A 27267-nucleotide genomic window follows, 5' to 3' on the forward strand; every position below is an offset into this window, starting at 1 on the left:
TGAATCACCATCTCTGAGAAAAGGAACACACAAACATAAAAGGCTACTGGAACCCAAGCAAACAATCAAACAAATAACATACTGAAAGAAAACATGCAGCTTGCAAAGACATAATGTATGTGCTTGAATTTACTGTTTCACCTTTTCTTTTGCTTACTAGTCTGCCTACTTTAGTGCCCCATTGTGTGTTGCTAGTGGCTTGCAGTGGTATCCATTCACCCATAGTTCTTCCACCTTTCTCCTCAGACATTTATCTCAGTTGCAATAACTATTTCTGTCACTAGATGGCAGTGTAAACCTTACTGTTCATAACCATATCCCTAATTGTACTAGTTTGGGATAGACTTTTCTGCAGTACTTCCCAAATTATTCAGCTTATAATAGTCCCACTCTAAGCATGTTGCACTACACTGGCTCATAGTTCTAAAATAGCCCCAAAAGCTGCATCCCAGTGAACCCTTACCTGTCCAGCCTCATACACTCACTGCTAGTTCCATTTCCACTGCTTGCTCCCGGTAGTATCCTCTCCTCAGCTCTACCCACTCCGCCCTGTGGGTTCACTCCACTCCCCTACCCTACCCCCATTTCCCACCTACCCCAGCACCTCCAAACGTATAGTCTACAATACCACCTCCACCCCCTCATCAACCAATACACTCCTACTTCATCAACAAAAGATAATCTCTTGACCCATCCCCTATCTCCCTACACACCCCTCCCACAATACTCAACCCTACCTGCTTAAGTAGCTGTTCTACTTACTACACACCCTCCCCAAATCTCCATCTGCACTATGCTACCAAACCTTCATACTTCTCAACTCAAACACTACTTCTTTTAACTTTATCCTACACCTATTACCTTACCCAGCCCTTAATGTCTAACCACTCACCATCGTTTCATATTACAAACTCCCTTCCCAGACTACACTCATACTCATCTATCCAAATATCCCCCTGCCTATATCCCATCAATGATTATCTGCTCTTCTCTTACAAACTCATTTCACAGTATAAACGCTCTACCCCTCTAACCACCCAAACCCTAAGAAACCAAATTATACTCAACTCTGATACTAAGCAGTCCAAGTACTTCTCCAACATAATTCATCTAATCAGTATCATTCTGTCAGGTAACATACATCCAAACCCAGGGCCCCATACCCCCCTACTTCATCCAAACTCATCCTATTTGCCTCTCTAAATGCAAAGAGCATAGCCAACAAAATCCCAAATCTCCATGCCTGACTTCACCACAACAAACCAGACATACTATTTCTAAAACTTGGTTAAAACCTCATATAAAAGACTCAGAAGTAGCTCCACATAACTACTCTATCATCAGAAAAGACAGAACCCACAAAAAGGCAGAGGGGTAGCTCTCCTATACTCATCCTCCTTATCAGTTACTCCTTACTCTAAAAACATACCCCAGTTCACCAATGCTAAACTATGCCTGGCTCTACTTAAATTGAACAGACACAAACACATATGTATAGCCTCCCTATACATCTCCCCGGGAGACAATATCTCAGTACTCAAAGATATCCTGTCCTGGCTCTCCACCAACATTAGCAATGAAACTATTATATTGGATGACATGAATATTAACTGGTCCTCCATTCAGTCCCTCACAAACTCCCTAAATATTAACCTATATAATTTCTCTCAACTTATCAATGCCATAACCAGACCCTCCAAAGATACCTCCAGTGGTAGTACCTTAGACTGGATTTTAGTTTGTCACCCTCATTATTTCTCTGATAGTGGTATACTCTCAGATTCCCTCAGTGACCACCTCCCCACTTTTACTCACCTCCTTCCTTCCCCGATACAGCTATCTCATAACTATATCTTTACTTGTTACCTAAAAAACGTCAATCCCAACACCTTTTCTAACTCTCTAAAATCTATAAACTGGAGCCCTCTAAAAACTTTAATCCTAGAAAATGCTATTACCTACTTCAACACAACTTTCTTAAACCTCTTGGACAGCTATGCCCCCCTAAAATCTAAAAGAATAAAAAGCAATACCGCCCCTTGGCTAAACAAAAACACACCATCTGTCAAGCGCCTTAGAGACAAAGCCTGGGTTTACCACCAGAAAACTAAGTCTCCCTCCACTCTTAATGAATACAAAACACTATGCAACAAGGTTAAAAAGCTTATTATAGCCGACCGAAAAACTTATTTTTCCTCACTACAAAACAGCCATAAGACAAACCCACAAAAATTCTGGAACAGTATTTCCACTCTCCTTAATCCTGGCAAAAAAGAAAACCCTTATCCAGACCGCAATGCACTAGACACAGATTTGGCCTACCAGTTTAACTCTTTTTTTCATCGACTCAATTGCCAAACTAACCTCAACCTTCTCTAACAACACTACATCCCCTACTTCTTCATTCCCTCCTAAGGCTTCACCCTCACCATCACTCTCATGCACCTTCACCTCTCAACCCCCTCCTTTCTCTATCAAGCCCATACCCACACCTATCATAAAAAAATTCTCCAAAAACTAAAACCCTGCTCCAATGCCCCTGATAACATTCCCTCATACTTTCTATCCATAGCTGCCGATGATATTGCCTTTCCCATCAGTATACTAATCAACCACTCAATCCAAGAAGAATATGTACCCCAACTATGGAAAAAGGCCTTCATCATACCCCTACATAAGGGTGGCAACAATAATAATATCACTAACTTTCGCCCGATCGCCATCCTATCACCAGTCTCTAAATTTCTTGAAAAATGTATCCATCTACAACTTCTTCCCCATCTCATCTCACAGACAATCATTTACTAATTCCCACACAACACCCCTTTAGACCCGGCCACAGTACAACCACTGTCCTTCTTTCCTTCCTGGAAATTGTTAATAAAGCCCACAACTCTGGCTGTACAGTAGCTACCCTCCTACTTGGTCTATCTAAGGCCTTCGATATCATATCTCACAACCTTCGCCTAGCTAAACTTTCTAATCTAAACCTATCCCCTTCCTCTCTCAACTGGTTCAACAGCTACCGCTCAAATAGACAGCAAGCAGTCATATGGAAAAAAGCTACCTCCTCCTTCCTCAACACCCCCGCTGGTGTCCCTCCGGGCTCCATTCTGGGTCCTCTGCTCTTCAATATATTCATAAATGATTTCCACTGCTCACTCCCTAATGCAAAACTTATCCAGTACGCTGATGATTCAACTATAATCTGTTCTTCCACCTGCATCCCCACACTCATAAGGCTGACACAAGATGCTTTCTCAACCACTGAGCAGTGGATGTTAGATAATCACCTAGATCTCAATGCCTCAAAAACTAAGCTAATGCTATTTACCCCTTCAAAATTAACCATCATAGATAAAAACTTATTCTCCATCGACACCCAGAACAATACTACACTTGAATTAGTATCTGAGACCAAACTACTAGGTGTCCACATTGATGACCAGCTTAAATTTAGCTCCCACCTTCAAATAAATATAAAAAAAACCCTACCAAAAACTTGGCATGTTCTATCACCATAATCGCTACCTCACTCCTTCTAAGTTTATTCTCTCTACCACATTTATCATCCCTTCTCTTCTTTATGGTGCTGCACTCCTAACAAACCTGCAATCCTCTCAAGACAAAACTCTCCTCTTGCTATAATAAAATTGCTTTATTCGCCACAAGCCACAGGTCTTCTACCCTGAACAAGGCTGAACAAGGAGAAGGTCACGGTGAGCTGCCTGTCAGGTGCTAGGATCCGCCACATAACACAAGCACTCAGGTCACTCCAAGGCAAGTACAAATATGACTCAGTCATTGTCCATGCTGGTGTGAATGACCTGAGATGTACCTCCCTGGACTACATGAAAAGAGACATAGAGGAGCTCTCTGAGCATGTAGCGCAGGCCGGTATGACCCTGACCTTGAGTAACATCTTACCCTCACCAAGAATGATACCACAATATGAAGACAAGATGATTAATTTCAACAACTGGCTTAAGTATTGGTGTCATTCAAAGGGGATCCAATGCCTGTCAGCCTGGGATGACATGCTCGACAAGCCACGATGCTTCGCTAGAGATGGCTTGCACCTGTCACCCCTGGGCTTTTGGATATTGTCAAAGGCTCTTGTATCCCCATAGTGCCTTTTTTAGGCAAGGCTCAAAAGATAAACCCACCTCCATAGGTATCACAAGGGATAAGAAACTAAGAGTAATGTTACTCAGTGCCAGAAGTCTAAACCTCAAGATGCATGTACTCGAAACTCTCCTTAGCATGGAGAACATCGATATCTGTGCAGTAACAGAAACCTGGTTCAAGGCTCCCGAGAGCACCCCAGCACTACCAGGTTATACCTCATACCATGCTTTTCGGCCCCAAAACTTGGACCGAACCACAAAAGGAGGGGGAGTATCAATATTCGTCAAAGATACCCACACCTCCAGGTTGGTGGCACAGCACGAAGCATCAGAGACTATCCATGTGCAACTAACAGTGGGTAAAACTGCCTTCCAGTTTATAGTCTGCTACAGACCACCCTCCCAAACCCAGGAACCCCACTGGGCCTTCCTGAGAACACTGGAAAATATGAAGGTTTCTCCAAACACCATTATATTGGGCGACTTCAACTACCCAAACATAGACTGGGAGCATTACTCTAGCTCCAACACCCTAGCCCAAAGGTTCCTAGAAAAACTACGGGCACTCATAAAATCGTCTAAGGTCAGCTTAGAGAGAAAAATTGCACAGGACACTAAGGATAATCACAAGGCTTTCTTTAGTTATGTTAGGAACCTGGGTGGGAATTCCCAGATATGCTCAGAATTAGTCCAAAATGACAAAAAATACACCAAACCCACAGACATTGCCAACATCCTAGCTGACAGGTTCAATGCAAACTTCTCCCCCCCTCCCCACCAAAAGGGAAAATATCTATCCAGCAGAGTGCTGCCCCCCTGACATCTCAGATGCTCAAGTAAGAGCCGCCCTCTCCAAAGCAAAAAACACAGCATCAATGGGACCAGACGGTGTCCCAGGCTGCGTCCTACATGAACTCCAAGAAGAGCTAAACCCAAACATAAAATTACTGTTCAATCTCAGCCTTACTACAGGATATGTACCCAAAGAGTGGCGTACAGCAACAGTGGTCTCTGTGCACAAAGGTGGTGCCTCAACGGATCCTGGAAACTATCGCCCCATAAGCCTGACTAGCTTGGTCTGCAAAGCTATGGAAAGGATCATCATGGACCTCATAAATAAAGATATTGGGGACCTACAGACACTGGATCCTACCCAGTTCGGCTTTGTTAAGGGCAGATCCTGCCACTTAAACCTGGTCGATTTCTTTGAAACAGTCACTAAGGCCATTGATGAGGGGAAGGTGGTCCACACAGCCTACCTGGACCTCGCAAAAGCCTTCAATACAATACCCCACTCGGGCATTATAGATAAGTTCACCAGCTTAAATATAAACCCCTATGTCACTAGATGGGTTGCAAACTGGCTCAAGGACAGAACCCACATGGTTAGAATTGCTGGAGCCATGTCAGACTCCAAACCAGTTACAAGTGGCATCCCACAAGGCTCAGTCCTGGGACCTCTTTGTTCGGTATATATTTCTTGGAGGTACAGGCCAACACGGAAGGACTGTGGCTGACCAAGTTTGCAGATGACTGCAAACTGGGCGCCATAATCGACTCTCCAGCCGACACAAGCATCCTCCAAAAGGGCCTCATAGAAACAGACAACTGGTGCCAGAGCCATGGCCTCAAGCTAAACACCAAAAAGTGTATAGTCATCCCCTTTGGCAAAAACAAAGTGCCCACAAATTATCACATAGGTTGTAATCCATTAAGTACGGAGGAAGTAATTAGGGCCCTGGGGACCCAAGTTGATAGCAATCTCTCATTTGACAACCACATGGCCAAAGTGGTTAGAAAAACATTTTATATAGCCCACCTAATCATAAAGGGATTCACATCTAGATCAGGGGAGATAATCTTGCCTCTTTACTCATCCCTCATCAGGCCCATAATTGAGAACAATGCCCCTTTTGGGATGTACCTTACCAGACACCTGCAGCAACTGGAAAGACCCCAAAAGTACCTCACCAAGAGGATCAAAGGGCTCAAACAGATGCCATATGCTGCCCAGTTAAAGAAACTCCAGCTCTACTCAGTGGCATACCGCCTTCTCAGAGGCGATCAGTGCCTGACGTATAAAGCCATGTCCAACCCAGAATTAATGGACATGCTGCACCTCAGAAAATCCAAATCCCATCGAGCTATGCACTCGAGAGACTTGAACCTCAGCACTGAAATAAATAGAACATGCTGGAGGGACAGATTCATAACCCAGAGGCTCCCTTCACTCTGGAATAAAATCCCAGTTCAGGTTAGGCAGAGTCCCTCATTGACTCTCTTCAAGAGGAATCTTGATGAGTGGATGGGAGATCGTAGGTTTACCCCGGGTATCACTTCTGTGTCACTGTTAGACAGAGGCACAGTATACTAACCTCAAAAAAGGGCATAGCAAAATTAATTTAAAATGGGTGGCGAAAGCCAAACACACTCTGGCTAGGCTTATAAATGCCCTAGGGCAGATAGCCTAATATGAACCTATGAACCTACCCATCACTGGGTAGCCCTTCACAAATTAAACTGGTTAGAGCTGCCCAATTATATCATCTATATTCAACTTATTAATGCACACAAACTCATTTTCACCCCATCCCTCTGTCCCTCTCTATCCGCTACCTTTAAAATGCACCTCCCTGAAAGACTGTTAAGATCTAACAATAAAAACCTAATAGAACTGTACAAACCTACCCGTCTCCCAGACAAAAATTTCTTATCTTTTGCCCTTGCACGTCAATGGAACTCACTACCATCATCCATCCGTACCTCTGCAAACCTCTCTTGTTTTAAAAAATCGCTTCACTCACACCTCATATCCCAGTAGGAATGCTTCTGCTCCCACCCCACATAATCTTCTCACCTCTCTTCTCCTCTGACATCTCTGGCACCTTAATCTCCTATTCTAATATATTGGTTTCGTAGGAACCATTCCACTTGTAAATAACTACTCAAAAATTTACAAGCTTATTTTTCTCAGAAATTGTATCTTAAATGCAATACTTTTACTTGATTATCTGTACTTAGTGCGACCATACATGAATTGTAATTCCTGCCTCTGAAATAGTAACTTTTGAATGCAATGTTTTTACTATGTTTTTACTAGTACTTCTGTACTTACTGCAACCAGAACTTTGATTATGATTTTCTTTGCTTGTTTTTGGAGCTTTTCTCCCCAGGACTCCATTGAAAACGGGTTCTTCTTGGCCCAATGGCTATCCTGGTAAAACAACTGCAAATAAATAAATAAATAAATTCATTCCCCAGCCAATGTAGACCAACTGTTATACAGGGCAAGTACTGACCAGGTAGGAGCCACTACCTACCCTAGCATGGAGGTCTGTCATACCTCACTCTCCATCCTACAATCTGTCCTGTATCCTAGGTCATTGCACTCTCTTGTCTCAATACACTGGAAATCTGGCTTTCCCCTCCCCACACCAGGGACAGCATAATTTCATTAACTATCTTGAATTTCATTTTAGGGTAAGATCCCTAATTTCCCCAGGACAGAGAGCTACCCAGCACTCAAGCACTCAAAGAAGCCACATCATTCATGACAAAGAGATGAAGAGCATTTCAGATAGTCCCTAATACCACTCCTGGAATCTGATGTGCACTTATATCACTGCAGGAACCTATGTACTTCTGTGGAAGAGGTGCAGGGGATGCGGTCACTTGCCTAGCATGTTCATACACCCCCCCCCATCTGTGCTGCATGCTGGATATCCATTCTCTGCTAAAATGTTAGTATTACATCCATTAGATTGTGTCCTTTGTCCCATGAAGGGTATAATGGCACTGTCTAGTCTTCCAAATCCAGCCCAACCAAAAGGTGAAGCAATAAAGCTCTGAGAGGACAAACTTGGATCAAAAGTTTAATACATAGACACCATTAACGCTCACAAAAATACGTTTTCGTTTGACATACACTTCATCAGATGCAGGCTTGAATTAAACTCCTTTTATATATACTATTTCTCTTACATATCAACCAATGAAAAGTGAACCAATTAATGAATTAATTGTTACAACCTAAACTGAAAAACATATGTATACCTGGCATTTAGGAACCAAAACAGATTACAGATTATTCATTTTACTGAATAAAAACATAAAACATCCAACAAATAACTACACATTGATTTAAAACCTATTTAAAATACATTTTTCACTATATGTAAATATAAAAAATGTTAAATTAATTTAAAATACATTTAAATATTTAATCTGGGGAAATGGCACCATCTTGTGGATAGTTTAAAAATTGCAACACACTTGAATATACATAAAAAAAATACCGTGTTTGAATGTAAACACAATCTTAAAATGAATAAAAAAATGCTTTAAAACATTTTTTAAAAAGGATTTAAACAGCATATAACTAATAAATTACTTTAAGGACCACAATGTATATTGTCTCAGTTGTACCACAATCAAATCTACTTTTAATCTGGCTGCTCTAAACTTCAAGGGGGAGTTTATGGAAATATGGTCATTCAATCCAGGCTGTTTATTAGCTTCCAAGGTGATTTGCCACCATAGCTCCTTATATTCAATAGTTTCTTCCCATAGCCCCCCTCGAAGATTTTTATCCACCTTCTCCAAGGTGAAAAATAAGTAATGGGCACTATCACACTCTAGGCTATGCTTGTACAAGGCATTAGTGTCTTTTTTATTTGATACATCATATGTGTGTTCATATATTCTCTTTCTTAACTTTCGTTCTGTTTTGCCTATGTAAAACGCATCACAGAGCTCACACTTGGCCAAATAGACAAGCCCGCTACTGTCACAATTCGTAAATTCCTTGCTTTCCAAGAGCCTATTTCTACATTGCAAATACATATTCTCATTGTTGTAGACAAAGGCACATTGGGAGCAATGCTCACATTTAAACATTCCTTTCCTCTTTTTACTCCTTGTAACCCCATAATGAAAGTTACTTTCCAAAAGATTTTTCAAATTCCTAGAGTTTTTGTAGACAATTTTAATGCTTTCCTTTTTTATTTTGTCCAAGTCCGTAAGGGCTACAAATCTATCCCATTCATTGTTAATAATACCCCTTACCATGGTGGACCCAGCATTGAATTCCAATATTAAAGCCCTATCAAAATTTTACACCAAGCCTGTATTAACAATTTTTTGTGACCTTAACATCCCTTTTGCCTAGGATAGGTTGGTATTTCTCCATTCTACCTTTCAAAACCTCATTTTCTACTTCAAGCAACAAATGATACGGATAATTCCTGGATTTAAACATTTTTCTTAACAATTGCATTTCCTTGTCAAAGTCCTCATTTTTGGATGTCATCCTAGAGCCCCTTATATATTGTCCTTTGACAATATTTTTCTTGTAATGCTTAGGATGGGCACTATCAAAGTGTAGATAGGAACTGGAATATGTTGGTTTTCTGAAAGCCTTGGAATTAAACATATTGTCACACCTGTATATTTCCACGTCCACGTCCACATATTGTAAAGTGTCCTTACTGGTTTTGTAGGTGAACTCTAAGAAAATAGCACTATTGTTAAGGTATTCTATAAAGTAAGCCACTTCACTTTCTGGGGCCACCCACAACATCACTATATCATCCAGAAATCTCTTGTAGAGAATCCAATTATCCTTGCAGATGGAATCCACTACATACTTCTCCTCCCACCTGGCCAAAACTAGATTTGCATAAGTGGGGGCACATGCTGCACTGATTGCTACACCCTGTATCTGGTGAAAAAATTCACCTTTAAAACACACAAAATTGTATCTCAGGACTCAGTCCAAAAGCTGCATAACAACCACATTTTCATCCAGGGACAAGTAATTTTCTTCATAAATAATTTTTTTCTAGTACATTCAAACCTACAATATGAGGTATCGAGGAAAACAAATCCACTATGTCAATGGTAAGAAAAGTTAAGCCTTCATTATATTTCTCCTGACTCAAACACCTTAAAAAGTCCCAGGAGTCCTTTAGAATGTTCTTTTTTTCTAACCATAAGTCCTTTAACTTCCTATCCACATACTTGGCTAGAAGCAATTTCTTGGACCCATTCGCAGAGACAATGGGCTTCAGTGGGGGGTCCTTCCCATTTTTGTGCGTCTTGGGGATCCCAAAAATAGTGGCTAGTCTAACTTAAGGTAATAGTGCGTTCTTTGGTCAATAGAGCCTTCCACTAATAGGTCCTTCAAAATCATATCTATTCTATGATATGCAATATTTATCTCATTTCTGGATACAGTTACATATTTATTGGGGTCCCTTAGAATGTCATTCATTTTTCCTTCATATATAAAATCATCCATAAGGACCATCCCCCCACCTTTGTCCGGTTTCATAACTCTTAAATTTTTATCAATTCTTAGTTCATATAAAACTTTTATTTCATCAGGGTCCAAGTTGCTTCTATATCTCACTTTGTCATACTGTTTTCTGATTTCTTTTTCCACAAAACCTTCAACATTTTTAATTTGTGGGTGTAATGGTGGGTTATAAGTACTTTTTCTTACCAGTCCTTCATGTTCTACCTTGGAGTCCTGCTCAAACAATATTTGGAAATTAATTTTTCTTATGAAAACCTTAATATCCATAAGTGTTTTGGCCAAGTTACCTTGTCTTAGGGGTATAAACATAGTCCCCTTGGATAAAAATCTAAAATGGTCCTTAGTCAAGATTACAGAGTTAAAATTATAAATACTAAAATCACCATATGTGTATCTAAAAGAATTATCCATGTCCTGATTGATCTCTTTCCTCTTCTAAGTCAGGGTGGGTGATATTATTTAATACCTCCCTCTCCCCCTTCTTGCTCCCCCACGAAAATTTGAAAACTGTTGTTGCTGGCATACATTCCTATTTCTGATCTACATAGTGGGGGATACTCAGAGATGTCATCCAATTCTGACACTAAATCACCAGCTCTTGTTGGTTCCTCATTGTTATTGCTTTTCCACTCCCCATTATTGTTTCTTTCCCAAAATCTCTCTCCAGCCTTTGGTTTAGGATAACTAGTATTGTTTTGGTATTCTCAAATGTCACGCTTTAATTTTTAAATTTTTCTTTTTATCAAATCATTACATTGACCATCCACTTCCTTTTGAATACTATGATTTTTTCCTTTTCAGCAGGAATAGTAAACATTAAATCTTTTTTAATACTTTCATTCACAATCTCAATTTCATTCAGTAATTTCCCCTTCACTCTACTGTTCTCTTCAGCAATACAGTTTAGTACATCAAGCCCACATCTGTTAAATATTTTTATTAAATCCTGGTGAAAAACACTGCCTGGAACCACATTATTAGGATACTTCCAAATTCTAAGTCCCTTAGGCACTATACTTTGAGAAATACATTCTTTCAAATAACTATTTTCTATGTCAGTGCTTTTGCATTTGAAAATAAGTCTTTCCAGTTTGTGTAATAATTTTTTAAAAGCGTCTGTTTCAGGCCCCATAGCCACAGTTCTGTTTTTAAAGTTGGAAGAAAAACTAACCTGGAGCCATTCATTAAAATCAACCTGCACATCTTTACTTCTGGAATCTCCATTTCCTTTCTCTTGTCCAGATGAAGCAGGTGACACTCGGTTTTCATTAGACCCATTTCCCCCTCAGTCGGTCTAAATATCCTGGGGGTTTGGTTGAAACAAAAATCATTGATGTCTGAGCCTTCTCCTCTACAGGTAGCTTCCCTGTGATCCCTGTTTCCTTCAGAAGCTGTTTTTTTCCTGCCGTTTTGCTCCAAGGTTGCCAAGCATTTCCTGGCATGTCCAGTCTTTCCTTCTGTCCCCATTGGCTTCTCCAGCACTTGGACCAAACTAGAATCCAGGATGTCTGGGTCACAATCAGGGCTTTATTCTTCCTCATCATAAATTATCACTTCAGACATACGCAAACATACATCAACAGGAAAGAAAACAAACCTTTTTAAAACCTTTTTAAAATTTTCCATTTAAATACAATATATATCACATATATTTTCTTTGCTACTATAATTAGTCAAACATTACAAAAATGCTGAGTTCCCACTTTCCGTTAAACCTCACTCCTCCTCCTGAACATTGTGCATGATTGTTCCCAAAATTTCCATTTACTTCTATGTAATTCGTTCCTTCCCCTTTTTAAAGATACCTCTTGCAGTTCTTGCATTTCTTTTATAATATTCAATACCTCAAATACAGTTGGTGTAGACTTTGCTTTCCATTTTCTAGTAAGTGCTTTTTTGGCAGCCAACAGAATTAAACTTAATAAGGACTTACTATATCTAGGCAATTAAATTCCTGTGTCCCAGCTCAAATGAATAATTTCCTTATCTACAGCCATTTATTCACCCAATATTCCTGATAGAGTACTCTGTAGGGAATTTTAAAATCTGCCAACTCATTACACTCCCAAATCATATGTTCCCAGTTACCTTTTCCTTCTCCATTACACCTCTAGCATCCGCTATTTACCTGAGGAAAAAATCTTTGAAGTCTGATTTGGGTATAAAAATACCTCTGCAAACCTATTCAAGCACAGATCCTAAATCTTCTGGAATTGGCTGAATACTCGGGAGCAGTACATATATCTTCCCATTGTAAATTGCTTTACCAGTCTGTCTTCCCAATCTTTTCTAATGTCTTCTGACTGATTCTTAGAGTTAACATGCAATATTTATATGCTCTGCTAGTTATCCCTTTTGTAAATCTGCTTCTATTCTAGATTCATAGCAACTCTACCAGAGCAGTTTTATTTCTTAAAATTACCCTATCCCTTTCACTTTGTCTATATTCTGAGATCAAGCCTTAGTAGGGAAGTCAGTCTCTAGCCTGCAATCCAAATGCCTTTTTGGCCTAATCCCACTCTATTACCTTTCCTGCTTGAACTATTTGCTCCCAGTATATTGGTTCCTTTGCTAGGTTTCTCCAGTAAATTTCAGGCCCCTACTGCCTATTTTCTGTAAACCTACTTGCAGTTATCCCTATTGGCAAAACCTCCTTTCTCCATTCTCATACTGGCTTTATTCTTAGAATACTTTCTGCTACTTCATGAATATAATATTATGTGTGAGCGTTATTATTCTCTTAAAAGATCTCTATTCAAAATCCCACCCTTTATTTCTTGAACTTCCTCCTTGCTTCATCATCATCCCTTTCCACTTTGAATTATAACCTTCTGCTTGTGCTGTGTACATGAGCCATAACTGTGTAGCTCTAAAATATCCATTCAAATCGGGTAAACTTAAATCGCCTTGTTCTATTGGAAGGAGCACTGTATCCCACTTAACTCTTGCCCTCTTTCACTCACAGATAAATTACTTCAATTCTATATTAATTGCCACATCTTCTCCTCATGTTGATAAAAATATTCATGACCCATACACATGACTAAAGGAACTAAACACATTTTCACTGCTTATATCTTACTATCCATATCCATAAATAAGAGACTCCAGTTTCTCAATTTTTGTATTATCTTTTATTTAGTCTCTTCCCAAATATCCTTAGCTGCTATAACAGAAGCCTTTTTAATTAATACTCCCAAATACTTCATCTTATCATGTCCCCATAAATCTAGGCACTGCTGAATCAAAATAATATAATCTGCAAATAAAGCCAACTTTTCTTGATCACCATACCAAGTTCCTTATACCATTTGTCAATGTCTGTAAATATAAAGCAAATGACGAAGGGGAAAGAGGACACACCTGCCTATGTCTTCTATTCAAACACAGCTTATCTAAGAGGACCCCCCACACTTTAATTCTTGTCTCCGATCCTTCATATATCCTACTAATTATTATTTATTATTGTAGCAGGGAATACAAATGCTTCCTATGCCCTACTCATAAAATCCCAGATTGCTCTGTCAAATGTTTTCTTTGCATCAAGACCCACCAACAACATCTGTATTTTCTTACATTCTGCTTCCCTCTGGATCATCATTGTTCTATTGTTGTCGTCAAGTGTTTGGCTCCCTTCCACAAAACCACACTCTGATCCATATCTGTCGATTTTGGCAACACCTTTGCCATTCTTTTAGCTAGTATAAACACTTTAAAATCATGGTTTAAAATTAAAATGGGTCTATATGAAGCTGCATTTGAAGGGTCTTTGCATCTTTAGGTAATACAGCTACCGCAGCTTTCATCTAAGATGTTCGTGCTTCCCCTCCTTTTAAAATGCTGTTAAACAGAGCCTTCCAGACCTTTATCAGTTTCTTCCCTCCTAAGTTCTGATCTTCCACAGGAATACCATCTGTTCCAGACCTTTATCAGTTTCTTCCCTCCTAAGTTCTGATCTTCCACAGGAACACCATCTGTTTCTGAAGACGTTCTTGAAGATTAATTGTGCATCGTTTTTATCTCATTATCTCCTATCTTAACGGTTAGCTTTTGAACCTCCTCCACCTCTAACCTTGGCATAATTAAGTCTTTCATAAATATTTCCATTTTTGCTCTTTTTTGATTTCCTCATATCTCTGCTTTATACAAATGTTACTAAAAAATTCAGAATTTCTCTAAAACCTGTACAGGATCTTTGGTTATTTTTCTTGTTATAAATTCCCGACGTTTGGTGAAACATTCTGTTGCCTATGTCATGTAAAAGTTTTTTTGCTCTGGAGTTATCAAAAAAAAAATAGCAGTACTCTGGCAGAATAAGCTCTTTCGCCTGTTACCTAATACCATAGGGGTTCCTCAAGGCTCCATATTAGGACCTCTTCTCTTTTCAGTCTTTATTAATGACCTCCATACAGTCATCCCTGAGGCCACCTATATTCAATATGCAGATGACTTTACACTAGTATGTTCTGATACATCTCCAGTTAACCTACTATCTACAACCCAGCTCATTTTTACTACAGTAGAAAACTGGCTATCAGGGTGTCATCTGATCTTGAACCCAAACAAAACCAAACTATTACTCTTCCATCCAACCCATAAACCCTCTTCTATATCCTTTACCATACAATCCAGCAATGGGACTATCATCTCCCCAGACTCCTATACTAAACTATTAGGAGTTACCATTGACAATAAACTTAGATTCGATATGCACATTAACCATACCATTAAAACCGTTAACAAGAAACTCGGGTCATTGTACAGGATAAAATCTTTCCTAACTCCAATTGCCAAAGTGGCCATTGCCCGCTCATATCTTCTCTCTACCCTTCTACACGCCTCTCCCGTGCTTACTAACCTTAACAAATCTGACCTAAACAAACTCTCATGTTGTTATAATCATATTGCCAGATTTGCAACTGGTATGCCCTATAGAACTCACCACTGCTTTAACCTAAAAAACCTCGGCTGGATAGAACTACCAAACCTTCTCCAGCTGAACCAACTCATAGAAGCATTTAAAATTCTCAAACAACCTGATAACACTCCTGCACTGAAAAATTTAATTATTCCCTACACCAATCTAAGCTGTCTTCACTCATCAAACAGGCTACTTGTCCAAACAATCAAATCCTATAACTCAGGGGGTGATACTCTGTTTGCCAACGCCATTGGAAAAATATGGAACTCCCTCCCCTACAACCTCACTCTTACTACCTCCCTAGACCAATTCAAAAAGAGTCTAAAACTCCATTTTAAGTCACATTGGCTTTGCCAGTGCTCTAGCCCAGATTAGCTCCTCTTCAATTAACCAAGATCATACTTTTCCTCAGGATTATCCAAGTTCAAAAACTTTAAACTTTTATTCTCAAAAGACCTAACCCTATATTTCCTTGACGAATTTCTGACCATAAATGGAAGCCCTTAAACCTTTGCTAAAAGGACAACCTAGGGAAGGACCTGTAACTCCAAACAAGAACAATGTATAGTAACTAAACGCAAAAGCTATAATTGTCTTTTGAATCTAACATGTTTTTAAAAATCTGTATACGATCTGTTGTATTTTTGTGATTGCTATTGCTAGACTGTTTTGTTGCACTATATAAATTGCATATTTTTCTCCTCAGCTGCATTACTAAATGAAACAAGATGTAACTATGTAACATGTATGTAACTTACTGACAATGTGGAGTTTTTCTCCCCGGGCCTCCACTGAAAATGGACATGTATCCAGTCGGACTATTCTGGTCAACAAATGTAAAATAAATAAATAAATAAAATAAATAGTTGCTCAACTGTAATCTTTGTAAACACATGCATATTATCTATATACTCCCTTAATTTCTCTTTAGCATTCTACATTTGCTCATCCTCTTGTTCTGTGAGATTCCCCTTATTCTGCAAGAATTTAACCTTTGTTATCCTCTCTATGTAATTTCTATTACTTCTTAACCATATCGCTTTCTCTTTTGTTCCAACCCTGTTTTTAAACTCCATTTTCATTTTATCCCATTCACTAGCTATATCTTCTGAAGATATTTCTATCTTCCTTAATAACTCTCGAATAATTTCATCTACCCATTCCTTAAATTTTTCTCTTTTTAACAAGTAGATGGGAAAGTGCCAGTGTCTTAATTTTACTTCAATACCTTGCATGTTTATCTTAAATTTTACAGCTGCATGATCAGAATGATGGTTATTGGATGTATGTCGAAGCATTCAATTAAATGCATATGTCCCTGTGAAATACAATTTCTATTTCATCTAGCCCAGTTATTGAGCCTTGGGGAATACTACATAAATTCTGTCAGAGTTCCTACTTCTGAATTCAGATCTTCCATACCAAATATTTTATAAATTTCTTCAGAAATATACCCTCTTTTCTTATATTGTCCATTCTAGGTGTCGTGACACATCCTCACTATTGTAAATAAAATTCCAGTCCCCAACTATAAATAATATTCTTTGCTGAAAACTGATTATTTCTCCAGAAATTTTCCAAGCTGCATAATAGCAGTTTTTGGTGGATCATGCCTCTGTAATCCTCTTTCCTTGCCAATAACCCTTTATTAGTACAGATCTACAATTTTTGTCCTTTTTTCCTCATCTATCACTATTAGAGCTCATCTAGCAATTAAAATAATTATCACTCTTTTCCTCTATTCCTGATATTCTGTTGAAAATCCATTATGAAATCCTTTCTTTGTTAAATTCACATGCTCAATTATTTCCGAATGTGTCTCCTGCAGTATTACTATTTGCACTTTGCATTTCTTAATATAATTAAATACCCTTTCCTTTTAATCTATACCTGTAAGGCTATTCACATTCCAGGTTAATATGGATAGCACAGTCATCATGACAAAAAGCTATTGTTCCCACCTATCATAAATGACAGTTTTTTTTTAATGTGTATTTCAGCTTTTTTGTTACGTGCATATACTAATGCTTGATACATCTCCGTTTGAATCTGTGTCCCATGTTTCAAGACTTTTTATTTTAATGAAAACCCTCATACAAAAAAAACTGAATACAAAACACACCCATCCCCTGTTAAATTGGAACACGTGCACAAAACTTTGTACATCTTCAAAACATGAAGTTTAACTTCCAGAAGTGAACAAATGCCCCAAACTGACAACTGCACCTGGGGACATTATCTAACCTAAAATTAAGGTTACCCATGCTAAAGCACATGCTATAGCCTATGCTCTCACTTACACTGATTGTGATCTGTTCTTTTCTCTCTTTCCTTCTCTGATATGAAAAACAGCTTGTATGCTTTCATAAAACATTAACTTTTAGCCCTAAGAAAAAGTGCACAGGCTTTCTTTAAATAAAACTAAATAGTACACTGTTCTATTAATTGCATTAAAGTATTAAGGCTGCTAGAAAGGTTAAAACCTCTTATTCACTTTGCATAGTTTTAAACTTAATTTTTCCATTGAACTGCTTGCCATTATACCTTTAAATGTTACATTTCCCTTAGAAAATAATATCATTTTCACAATTAACTGCTTGCACTTGTGGACAGGTAGTCTCTATGGAAATGTACTCAACAATGAGTCTTTGTAAATTTGACTTGGAAAAAAGTACACAGCCACCTTCAACTGCAGATATCTTGACTCCACTGAACATTTGCAGTGGAAAACAAACAAGCTAATATTTTTGCAGTTGTAAGAAGCTTAGCATTTTCATGGCTTTCGTCATTTGTCTTTTTTTTAAGGCCTACGTGCTTATAACACTTGTTTACAGCTTAATCCAAGGGTAGTAATCCAGACATTCACCCTTGTAAACTAAAGAGAAAATATCATAATTTTACATAGTGTAATTTTACACCCAACCCCCACCCCAGCAGCTCAAGATCACAGCATATGAACATTAAACTTGCTTTTGTTCACCATTTTTTCACTTGTTATACTGTAAAATCTATATTTCTTGCAACAATAAAAATACCTCTTTAACACATACAATATTCACTGAAATGACTCCCCCAGCATCTAAAATACCCCTGACTACACATTACAAAAAAACAGTTTTTCTATATGTAACATGCAGTTTATATCATGAAATGTTTTGTACAAATACTAATGAGAACAAAAATGATTTTGCTTACAGTTAGTTTTTCCCCTTTCAAGTGGCGTATATGCTATATAGCTAACTACATGTTTAACAAAGTCAACGAAAGTCCAATATTTCTCAGCCAATTTTTCTTGTAAAACCATATTTACAAATGTGCTAAGATGCTTTATAGTCTTCCGTTTATTCATTAATTTCAGAGTTACTGACCTTCTTCCTGTTCATCTCCATTTCCCAACACCACACTCTGGTTCAAGTCCAAGGTACTCTTAGTTCTTCTATTCAACCCCTGTGCTTTCTATGACCCTAACCATCAGAACAAGAAGCAGAGCTCCATTCTGCTTGCTGATTAACTTTTTGTTGGATAAACTTTTTTTTTATTTCCCCCTTAGCCTGTTCTGTGTCAAAAAATGACCTTCATCCGCCACCAAGTCATATAAACAATTCCTTCTCCTGCTTGAAAGACTGCATCTCCCAGCTACAACACTTCCAGAACCCCTATTTTGAACAGAGCTCAAGTATGCTTTTCTAAGGTTTCACACCCTACCTGTCATATCATGTTGTAAACTTTATATATTTTTTAAAATCTCTTTCTAGCATGCACACTGCCAAGGGTAAAAAAAAAAAAGTTGCAGTTTGACCAGCCCCCATACAGTAACTTAAACAAAGTCTCCTGCATTCCTGCTTGATGTGCAATATCGCCTAACACACAGATTTAACTTCCTAATCTGTGCAGCGAATCACTCTGAGCTTATGCCCCCGGTTCTGCTCACAGTTTAAACTTCATATATATTATTAAAAATCTACTCTAATTTCTGCCCTCCCTTCATCACTTTCTGACATGCCTGTCTTGCATCCCCAGCACCTTTATCTCTGTCCGGCAAGCTGAACCTTACTTTGTACTGGACTGTTTTTCTTTATCCCTCCCCTCTACAGTAGCTGTAAAAGCACAATTTGGTTCTTTATCATTAGATTGCAGAACTTCACTCTTCACTGATTTTTTTGAGTGATTTACAGCCATGATGTTGTGGCCCTGCTCCATTCAGCCTGAGTGTTCACAACATTACCCTACCCCAATTCCCACACATGCCTACCTGCTCTACATTTATACTCCCACAACTACAACGCTTCCTTTGTAAACTCCTCCTGTTCCTGTCTGACCTATCCAATTAACACTCTCCACCTTTCAACACACCTCTTCCCTTTAGCCTGTTTAACCCTTTCCCTACTACACCTTTCTCTTATTCTAAAATACACACACAGTGCATTCTGTCCTCTGCCCCTATTTCACAGAGCTTTTTCTGCCATTATCTACATCACCTCCTTACCCTGTCACTCTGTCTACCTGTTTGATTTTCTCTGACTTATTCTGCTACCTGCCACCATCTCTTACTCCTTCCGCTCTATCATCCATCATACCTCCTTTTCATCCCCCAGACATGATTTCTATGTTTTCCTCCTTTCCTCCTCCTACCATCTTTCCTTACATGCTGTAAAATAAGCATCTCACCCATTAATCTGCCACCACTCTTAAACATGGACAAACCTTACCCTGTCATAACAGCATCTTATTTATTTAACCTTTCTCATGCACACACTCCTTAACACTCACCCAAGTCCTCACACAAAGTTCAAACACAGTACTAATAAATTCAATTCTCATGTACTGCAAACTGTCTCCAAGAATACATACTTATGTGGAGATATTTACCCTAACCCTGGCCCTGACATATCTCCCATACATGACATCATCTCCTTACTCCCTACTATCACCAATTCTAAACTATCTACTAAGAGTTTAACTATTATCATATTCAAAGCTTCCTAAACAAAATCTGTGAGTTTCACTCATAGATTGCCCATTACCCAACTGACACAGTAATTGTTACAGAAACCTGGCTTAAACCTCACATCACAGCCACTGAAATTCTTCCTCCTGGCTATATCATCATCCACTGTGACAGGCACGGTAGCAATACTTTCCTCATACCATCTTAACATCTCTGCACTGTCTATATCACTCCCTAATTTTCACCCTGCAGAACTCATACTTGCCATCTGCAAACTAAATAGCCACAAAAAGCTATGCATTGATGGCATCTATATCCCTCTGGGGAATAATATCCCAGTTCTAGAAAATATTCTCTTCTGGACCTTCAACTCTGTTTTAAATGAAACAATAATTCTTGCTGATGTCAATATTGACTGGCAACCTTGACCACTCACATCCCTCCCTCAAATATAAATCATCATGGCTTCAGTCAACTAATTTCCACCTTTACCCAGTACAATAAATCCACTAACACTGCCTCTATCCTAGACTGAATCCTAGTATCCAATCCTAGTTTGTATCACAACCCTAAAAAACTCCCAGATTCTATCAGTGACCACCTCCCTACCTATGTTCACAGGCTTTCTCTGTATCATATCAGACAACTCAAATATAAAGATTTCCACAGTCTCACCAGCTTCAACTCTGATGAGTTTAACAACCTACTGACCTCTATAAATTGGTCCTTCCTGCTTAGCCAACCACTAGATGATGCTGTTTTGAAATTTAACTGCATGTTTCTGGATATTCTTAATATCCTAGCTCCCCTGAGGAAATAATAAGTGTACCAAACTCATGCCAAATAACTCCCTTTGAAACCGCCAGAACATTCAACTCCTATTTCATAGACTCCAAAAACAATCTAACCCAAAATGGTCATAATTCAAACCTTATACTTCCTCTCCAGCCCCTGACAACATATCGACTATTTCTCTCAAATTTGTTCCTACTGCCTACATTAAATCTTTACTGACCAAACTAAAGTCCTGCTCTCCCTCGCAGACAATCTGCCAGCAGAATTCCTAAAAACAGCAGCTAACTCTATCGCCTACCAAATCTCCGTCCTAAATAACAGATCTATTTGAGAATCAGTAGTTCCTTCTAGAAGTATCTGGAAACAATTTTTATCATTCCACTTCACAAAGGAGGTCATTCCACTGAATTTACAAATATAGGTCTATAGCAATTCTGTCCCTCCTGGAACCTGGATTGGGAAACCTGTCTGAGTTCACATAAAATTCTGGGTCCAACTGTGAATAGGCATTCACAATCATTTGTTCCATCTCCTCGGTGGAAATCTGGTCCCCCTCCCCCCTGATTTGTCTGGGGGAAATGTAAAATCCTCGTGTGAATTTTTTCTTTCCTTTTCTGCCAACCTCTCACTCCTTCTGGGTACTTCAATATTTGTATCAGTGTCATTGTTGTTGTGGACACTGAACAGCTGTGAGGGGTTGTGATTAGCCCATCTGGTCTTCATAGGAAGTGGGTAGGCTTTTATATATATGAGAAATATTATGACAAGGCTATTCAACTGGTTTTATATGTAGCCCTTTTAATACCAAGTACGTGCAGGTGATATTTTACCAATTAGTTTTTTAATTTAATTGATCACATGATTACTTTTAAGTATTTAAATAGGAGCAGTTGCTATATGGTGTTCATCTTGATAAAGCTCAGTATTGCACTGAGCGAAAGCGCTTGAGGGATTTATTACTGTGTGGTTTTCATCCAATAAATTTGTTCGTTGAATTTTACCTACTGGACTTTTATTCACCTTCTTTCTGCTGTGGACCACATTTTTTTAGGTTCTTAATTCTGTCCCTCCTCTCAAAAATACTTGAAAAATGTATACACAAGCAACTTCTTGAAAATCTTCTAAATGAAAGTATGCTAATTTCAGCCCAACATGGCTTTCATCCTAACCACAGTACAACTACGGTCCTAGTCTCCATTACTCATACCATCAATGCCAGAGAAAATAACCTGGTAGCCTACCCTTTTCTGGACCTCTCCAAAGTCTTCAACAGAATCTCTCACCCCAAGCTTCTCTCCAGGGAGTCTGCTCTTGGTTTCTCTAATTCTACTCTCAACTGGTTTTCTAGCTACCTTTTCAAAGAACAGCAATCTGTTAAGTGGATTTCCTCCTTCTCTCACTTCCTCCCTGTTGATAGTGGTGTACCACAATGTTCCATTCTTAGACCAATACTATTCAACATCTTTACCAACAGCCTACGTTCATCCTGCTCTCAGTCCTCACTAATACAATATGATGATGACTCCACTATCATCAGCTCATCCAACAATCTTTTACACCTTCAACTGATTAACCAAAAATCCTTTAACTCTACTGAAAACTGGCTAAATGACAATCAGTTTGTATGTAACCCTAAAAAAAACTCATTTTATTTCTCCCAAAATCTCTTTCCCATCTCAAATTGCCCTTCACTATTACAACTCTTGATAACACCCTAATAGAAGTAGTGACACACACTAAACTCCTAGATGTTATCATTGACGATCAACTAAAATTTGACCTACATATCCAAAATTGTATCAAAAAACTCACCAAATACTTGGTATGTTTTACCGATCAAAAAAAATCCTAACCAGTGACTCTAGACTGTCCATTACTAATGCTTATCTACTTCCCAACCTACTCGATGCCTCTGCTATTTTAACAAACTTACAATCCACCCAGAAAACCAAATTGGAGCTCTGCTACAATAAAATTGCCAGATTTCCTGCAAATCAGCCCTACAACTTACACCACTCTCTATCTCTAAAATCCTTAAACTGGCTTGAGCTGCCTCACCACCTCTTCCTCTCTCAACTGCTTCTTACTTATTTCATAATAAATTCACTTCATGCCCAGCCATCTCATCCCTCATCACTAATTATATCCACAATCGCTCTCTCTGGAGCTCTGACCAACTGCTGTTGGAAATCTACAAGCCTAAAAGATCCATAGGCCATAGCTTATAGAACTATGCAGTAGCCCCGGCCTGGAACGAAATTCCCTTAACCTTTGGATCTATGTCAAATAGTCTCAAATTTAAAAAAACATTGAGAGAAAGACTCCTTAACTCATGGCTCTACTCCTGTCTTAATCCTGCTAGCCCTCCTGTAACCTTTTCCTCTCGTCCCACATCCACAACATATACTCTCCTACTGACCTTCCTTCACATCTTACTTGTATACTCTTTCGGTACCTTCCTTCATTCTCAATTCTTTTACCTGCACCAATCTTACATCACTTCATTTTTCCTGATATACTCTATCCCTTCCGAATCTGTCTTACTTTTTCACCTAATTATCTGATGTTAGCAGTAAATTTGTTAAAGTAAAATTTGCTTTTAAGGTATATGTTCTCAATGTACATTATATATGTCTTACTGTATTTTACCCAACTATCATATGTTAAAATTAAGTTTAACTTTATGTTCTTGTTGTACTTCATATCAATGTTTTATACACAGAGCTTTTATCCATGGGCTTCCACTGAAAAAGATCCCCTGCCTAGTTGGACTTATTCCAGTTAACAAATGTCAAAATGAAAATACAATAAAATAAAACAAAATAAAATAAATGTGTGTGCAAGTGTTCTATTTGATGAAGTTTACTAGACAAAAGTGCTCATAAGAAAATGCAATAAACCAGACATAACTAAGGAGCAATCAGATTGTCCTGTGTTTTTATTTTTAACTTTTAAAGTGAATCTTTTGGAAACATGTCAGCTTGCAAGAATTCCACTGCACACTGACCAAGAATTTGACAGGCTTTACCAGCGTAACCAGCTTTTCCTTCTTTATATATATCTGGGTTCACTTTTAAAATTTTGAAATCCCAAGACCTGGAACCTCTAAATCCTGATGTTCAGAAGTTCGAAGTTTTGGAATCTCGAAATGTATCAATAGAGATCACAGTATAGTGCGGAACGCGAACTTTACCATTCTCTTCAGTATAGTGTGATCTCGAAGGTGGGATATTTTAAGTTGCAGGGGGTGTGAGAGGTTAAGCCCCTGACATTGCGGGTGCAGGGGGGGGGGCTTGTCCTCTTTCAAAAACATGATGTAGTCTTCTTTTAGGTGTTTTTTATTTTTCATTTTGAGATTCCAAGACCTCAAACATCTGAATGTCGGGATTTAGAGGATCAAGGTTTGGGATTTTGAAATTTAAATGTGAACCCATATATCTATGTGTATATATATATATATATATATATATATATATATATATATATATATATATATATATATATATATATATATATATATATATATATATATATCTAATGGATCATAGGAGACTACTAGGCTATCGACCCGAAGGTCATTTTAAGGCTGTTTCATCCCAATGTAATACCATGGAAATGTTAGTCAGTACTCAAGATTGCATTTAGTGATGACTGCCCACATCCAGGGGGGTTGTGGGCTCTATCCTCAGTAAAAATTTACACTGCCCCATCCACTCGTCCAGGTTCTTCATGAAGAGTGTCATAGAGGTGCTCTGCTTCACATGAATTGGTAGCCTATTTCAAAGATGCGGCAGTCTCTGGAAGATAAATTTGTCTCTTCAGCATGTCCTATTTAAGTTGCAGGCCATGTTTAGGTCCCTGGAGCAGGTGACCCTAGTCCCATTTGATTTATGGATATGCAGCAAGTTCATTAGGTTTGGGTCTTGGACTGCTCTGTAGGCCTGGAATAAGTCTCCACTAAGACGAGAATAGTGACAGGGACTTTAGTCGGTCTGTGTAAGGCACATGCTGGAGCCCCTTGATCTTCTTTCTTAGAAACCTCTGAGGTCTCTTAATTGCTACAGTTGCTTCGTATGGTAAATGACAAATGGGGTGTTATACTCAATTATGGGCTGTATAAGTGCCGACTATAGGAGGGATTATAACTTCTTTTGATCTCGAGGCAATGCCATTACTAATCAAGTGTGCTATGTAGAGAGCTTTCCTTACTACAGTAGACACATGGTGGTCAAAGTTAAGGTTACAGTCAACTTGTAATCCCAGGGTTTGGAGGTCAGCTATGTCTTTATTTATAAGGTCCATAATGATACATTCCATAGCCTTACAGATGCAGCTGGTCAGTCTTATGGATCTGTAATTCCCCTGGTCTGTTGCTAGGCCACCTTTGGACAAGACTTTGGGGATCTGCTCTTCAAATATGTAGGGTGGGCTGGAAGTTTGAGGGAACGTTTGTTGGAAGTTAGGAGGGGATAAGGGAGTTAAATTTTTGCCAAACTTATCCACTGGCAGGTTTGCTATCTCTGTTGGGTCAGTGTGTGTGATACAGTTGGCCACTAGCTCTGCACATGCTTTGCTCCTATCCTTTAGGTTACATACATAGCGGTAAAAGGCCTTATGGTTATCTTTGGCTGTGCTTGCCAAGTTTCTCTCAAAGGAGCCCTTGGAAGATTTGACAAGTTGTCATATTTGCTTGTGGAGGCTGAGAAGAGTGTTTGTCCATTGTTGGGGCCTTGCCTTTGTTTTCTTGGACAGCAACTTTTTGTGTTTATTGTAAATCTTGTTGATGCTGGATGTCCACCATGCCAGCTTGTTTTTACTTAGGGCTCTGGCTGTGATTCTTTCTAGTATGGCCGAGTTTATACACTTATGCAAGTGATCATACAGGGCTTTAGTGTAAGCTTCGGTGTAGTTACCACTTCTAGCTTGGGTTGGGACTGGGAAGGCATTTATACCTTCACCTAGGAGGGTATAGTTTGCCTTGGTGAAGTTATTTAATCGGATTTCACCCCTTGTGAGTTCTGGTGTTAGTGGCAGCTCAAAAGTGACTGATTTGTGGTCAGTTTTAACTAATGAGGGTCCAACAGTTGCGGTAGTGCATCTGTTTGACATGTTGGTGAGAACCAGATCCAGAGTGTGTGCAGTGTGTGGTGCTGCTCGACGCAGAAACAAGCAGAAACCTGCTCAAATGCAAGTCCTAAATACCAGAATCTAAAAACCTGAAAAAAAACTTTAAAAACATTCAAAAGGACTATCGAGGATGCTTATTCCAACTCCTAGACCTGCCTCTCTTTACCAGACAGGTCCCAATCAGCACAATATATATACACACTTGTGTGTGTAGTAGATATGATCGAGTATACCCATAGTCAGCTAGCATAATGTCAATGTCAAAACACTAAAACGTTAACGTCAGCACACCATTATGCATGCACTGAGAAAGAGCTGCACATATTCTGCTAATTATATATACTAACTTCAGAATCGCACAAACAAGGAGGTAAAGTTAAATTTCCCAACCCCTGCATTTATGCGATCTTGCACACCTGTCAATCATCTGCCAACTTGACCATATGAGGTCATGCAGACAGCTTTTGACATAACACACACTCAGCTGAATTAATAGCACCCATATTTGTGTATGTGTTTATGTATTTATAAAATATGATTGCAATAAACTCTGTCAAATGTGCTTTTAGTCAACAGTTTACAGCTATGATTTGCTATCAAAAGCACTCAGTTGTCAAGTGCTGGAAATGTTGAAGGTCAGAAAAGAACACTGATCATTGATTGTTCCTGTGTAAGATATATTTGCATGACAGTAAGTGGGGTTTTGTTCTAATGTTGAAACTGATATACCAAATGTTTCACTATTAGTGATGGGACTGTGTCTGTGAGTGTTTCTGGATTAGAATTAGGTAAGGTAAGTAACTAGGTTAGTGAACAGAATCATTGTGCATGTGTTTTGCTGTATGTGAAGCATGTGTGTGAGTGCCTTGTGCAGTGCTACTGTTAGGGAGGGGATTTTTTTGAAAGGTAATTTGTAGGATTGGGGTTATGGGAATGACAAGGTTAGGATTAGGATTATCACACGTTCTTTACTTGTGTGTGCTAACCTAACCATAACCGTGCCAGCTGCTCCTAACACTAACTAAACGTATTA

The 27267-nt window shown here is 38.8% G+C and overlaps 1 protein-coding gene across 2 annotated transcripts in view; it reads left to right on the forward strand.

Annotated features, from left to right (window-relative positions):
• LOC122787228 (excitatory amino acid transporter 1-like) overlaps positions 1-27267 on the forward strand; it is a 339397-nt gene that overhangs the window by 309673 nt on the left and 2457 nt on the right. The window lies entirely within an intron of this gene.

The sequence above is a fragment of the Protopterus annectens genome, chromosome 13.part0 (assembly GCF_019279795.1).
Source record: "Protopterus annectens isolate FY-2018-M chromosome 13.part0, PAN1.0, whole genome shotgun sequence".
NCBI lineage: Eukaryota > Metazoa > Chordata > Ceratodontiformes > Protopteridae > Protopterus > Protopterus annectens.